General features: G+C 38.0%; 1 pseudogene; it reads right to left on the reverse strand.

The window, feature by feature from the left end:
* Window positions 1-2372: 2372 nt before the first annotated feature.
* On the reverse strand, window positions 2373-2674 carry LOC117086382 (annotated as a pseudogene).
* Window positions 2675-4412: the final 1738 nt, after the last annotated feature.

Consider the following 4412-nt stretch of genomic DNA (forward strand, 5'->3'; position numbering starts at 1 on the left):
CTAGAATTAAAGCATACTTTTTTCTTTCTTTCTTTCTTTTTTAGACAGTCTCACTGTGTCACCCAGGCTGGAGTGCAGTGGCACCGTCTCGGCTCACTGCAACCTCCACCTCCCAGGTTCAAGCTATTCTCCTACCTTAGCCTCCTGAGTAGCTGGGATTACAGGCATGCACCACCATACCCAGCTACTTTTTTTTCGTATTTTTAGTAGAGATGAGATTTCACCATGTTGGCCAAGCTGGTCTCAAACTCCTGATCTCAAGGCATCCACTGGCCTCAGCCTCCCAAAGTGCTGGGATTACAGGTATTAGCCACTCTGCCCAGCCTGAGTTAAAGCATACTTTAAAAAAAAAAATTGTGTATAGATTTCTATGTAAAATAGATATTGACTTAAGCTTTATGTTGTTGCTTGTTTTGGGAGAAGTCTCAATAATGCCACATTGAATTGGAGATCTTTTAAGGACAGTTTTGAAAACAAGATGGAAATACTTTAAAGGTTACCATTGACAGAGTAGGAGCATTGCCGTCTTGTACAAGCCCCTCATTCTAAAGTTCACCTTAATCAAAAACCCCCTAAATCCAAAGGACATCAGCTAAGGTCAGCGCAAAAATAAACCACAACTAAAATCTCCAACCAGAAACATTCCAAACTCCTCCTTGGCCAGAGTCATGCTAGCCCAGAAGTAACCTCCCTCTGACAGGGAAGGTTTCAGCCTCAAGATAACCCCCTACAGCCAGAAAGATGTCAGTCCCAAGATAACCCTCCCTCCTCCCAGAGACATTCCAACTCTGCCATAAAGCTTCTCGCTCACACAGAAACATTCCAAGCTTGTGATAAGCCCCCTCACCCTAAAACCAATATACACTGCTAGTCTGTAAGAGAAGGTGCTCCTGACCGAAATTGGCAAGAATCCCCTCTCAGGTTTATTTTCACTAAAATAAATGTGTCTTTAACTGTCTAGCTGCATTTCATGTTTCTTCCCTCTTTCTTTAACTCTTACAACCATAACTAGCAGAAACCTGATAGTTTACTATCAGTGTTCCTTACACATTGATGACAATCCCCAAGAGAAGAGCAATCTTACTGTGAAAGTGTTTTTTTTTTTTTTAAAACTGGAAATAATTAAATCTGATACATAAAATAATTCATGAACCATACAAGGTCTTCAAAAGCAATTTTGTTACATGAATAAATTATTTTTATCTTTAGAAAGGGCTCACAACAAATTCTAAAGTATGCATAAAAATAATTTCAAATAAAGAAATGATTCTGTGTTCTTACACTTGATTCTGGGTAAAACAAAAGTTTTGAATATAGCATCATGTTACCTTTAAGAAGTTGAAAAATAATCAACTTCTGAATAAGAAATTATAAAAGAAAAGTGTATAGTACAAACAATTTCTTGATTTAAAGAAGGATCTGCTTTAAGTACAAATGTTTAATATGTTAAATAAATTGTCTTCTTCAAACCATTTTTTCATTCTTTTCAATAAATATTTATTGAATACGCAACAGAAGAAAAGACTGAGGATGAGAGCTCAAACAATACCATCATACATAATATATTTTGCCTGAACTACATTTTATTTTTTTCTTTCATCATTGAGATTTTATTGGTTGAGGACAAGTACAGACATTTCAATTTGTACACAATTCTTAACATAAGTACCAAAAATCTAAAAGGCCATGTATTGTAATTCTTTTTTAAAGTTATTCCAGTGACTTTCTCCCTTAAAATTTGGAGGCAAATTTTCCTTAAAGGCTATCAAGTACCAGTACCTTCATATGTTGATAAGCTGTTAAATACCTCCCACCAATTCACAACTGAATAGCAGATACCCTATATATTCACATTTTTAATCTTTCACAGCACAGTAACAAAGTTATTAGGACATCAGAACTACCACAACCAAAGATGTTACAGAGTGCACACAGTTCTCACAGGGAGAGCCATGATCAAGGAGTGGATATTTTAAGGAAACAATTCTACTACAAATCATGGGAATAGAAGTAATTTAAAATGTTCAAGACATTAAACGCAGGACATACTCTATATTGCCATTTAATCTGGTTTGTATTATAGAATATAAAAACTAACCTCCCCAGCTATGGTATGTTAAGTTGACACCCAAGGCAGTCAAAGCCTCCCATAATTCAATATCCCACAGTATTTTTTCAACCAGCAAATAATTTCACCTCTTAAAAAAAAGCTTTTACACTTTAAAAATGGGATGAGGTGTGATTCCCTCCTTTTTAAAAATGTTTCTAGAGCTACTAAAAAACTTGCATTTACAAAATAGTTGATAATAAATATTCCTCTGGATTGTACAAGAAGGGAGACAGAGACCGCTGATAAGACATGGTATATGGTATTAATCAGACTTGACTTCTTAATCTCCTGCTTCATCAGAGGCGGGACTCTCCTCAGTTTTTGTTCCCCATTTTCTGCAGGTAAATCTTCAGTTTCTTGGTTGGCCACTTCGGCCTGTTTTCCCTTTGCTCCCCTTTTCCCTTTTGATTGCCCTTTTTTGTCTGAAGATTTGTCTTTCACTGCTGCCCTTTTCAGCTTTGCTTCCACTTTTGCAGGAGCAGGTTTAGCTAACAACCGCTCGAATCTCCTCTTGGGCTCTTTCTTGGCGGCCCCTTCATTGGAGCTGACCTTCCTCTTGGGCATCCTGGCGGCAGGGAGGACACATGCCAGGTTCCTGCGGGCTGGGGCTTGCCTAGAGCCTTTGCGAAGCTGAGCTGTAGCTCCTCTCACCGCCCAAGCTGCTGAGACCCACTGCCTTAACTACATTTCGAAAACTTGAACAAACATTTCAAAATCAGGACATTTCATATACAAGTCTGGATTTCAGTCTTCCCTTGAACAACCAGGGCCTGCATTTGTGTAGATCAGCTCAACAAAGGAGGCAGAGAAGGGTATGTGATGTTCACCACAGCTCTGACCACTCCCCAGTGACACTCTGCCTCTCTCAGTTGTCCTTTATCAGAACCCTGCCACCGTTTTTATAAATACTTTTTATACCTTCCTGTCTATAAAGAATTGAAAAACGAAAGACCAATAAAGTATCACATTTTACAAAAAAGTCCCTTTTACATTTCAACTGCCTTCTTTAATTTAAATTAAATATGCAAAGACTTTCTGTAATGAAGACAAAATCCAGCCCACTTCAACTGCTTTTAAAGGTTTAGTATTAGGTAGTGGTTCATACCTATAATCTCAATGCTTTGGGATGCTGAGACTTTAGAGGATCACTTGAGCACAGGACTTCAAGACCAGCCTGGGCAACAAAGCAAGATCCAATAAATAAATAAATAAATAAATAAATAAAGTTAGCAAAGTAAGACCCAATAAATACATAAATAATAAATAAATAAATCAAAAATGTTAGCCAGGCTTGGTGGCATACACCTGTGGTCCCAGCCACTTCAGGGACTGAGGTGGGAGGATCGCTTGAGCCTGGGAGGTCATGGCTGCAGTGAGCTGTGATCTAGCCTCTGCACTCCAGCCTGGGTAACAGAGTGAGATCTCATCGCCAAAAACAAAAAAAAAAAGAGAGAAAAAAAGGTTGAGTGTTTCTTATCCAAAATGCTTGGTACCACGAGTATTTCAGGGTTTCTTGGATTTTGGAACATTTGTATATATGTAATGAGATATCTTGGGAACAGGACCCGAGTATAAGCACAAAATTCTTTAGTTTAACATACACCTTATAAACACAGCCAGAAGGTAATTGTATACGCTATATTTTGATAATTTTGTGCATGAAACAAAGTTTGTGTACACTGAGCCATAAGAAAGCAAAGGTGTTGCCATCTAAGCGACCCATGTGGACAATCTGTGGTTGTTTGGCATCGCCATCACTCTTATGACATCTCCATAAGACTTTGAACTTATATACTATTAATAAGCAATCATTTTCTTACTCACATGTAGGTGTTTAAGTAAAAAATATGACATATCATTAATACGGTGAATAAACAATGTGTTCAGGTAACTAAACAGCACAGTAGCATCATCAGAATACCTCTATCAGCTGTTAAACAACAGCAACTATAAACACCAGCAGACTGAATAAACTGCATTGTGCACCTATGTTTTCACTGCAACCTATCACATGAGGCCAGCTGTGGAATTTTCTACTTTGTGGCATCATGTTGGCACTCAAAATGCAAAATTGAATCAAATATAAAATGTGGACTTCAGACATTACAATATTCAATCCTTCTTTAACTCTCTTGCTATAACTTTGTTTCCTGCATAGGTTTTGGAGCATACTGGATGTCAGATTTTCAGATTAGGGATGCTCAACTGGTATTATTCTGGCCCCTGCAAAGCTTTCAGTAGGTTCCCTACTATGTCATACCAGGGACTATGCGAGTTCCTGGGAATAGCACTGTAACTCATT

The sequence above is a fragment of the Trachypithecus francoisi genome, unplaced genomic scaffold (assembly GCF_009764315.1).
Source record: "Trachypithecus francoisi isolate TF-2019V2 unplaced genomic scaffold, Tfra_2.0 Lachesis_group1, whole genome shotgun sequence".
In the NCBI taxonomy this organism is placed as follows: domain Eukaryota; kingdom Metazoa; phylum Chordata; class Mammalia; order Primates; family Cercopithecidae; genus Trachypithecus; species Trachypithecus francoisi.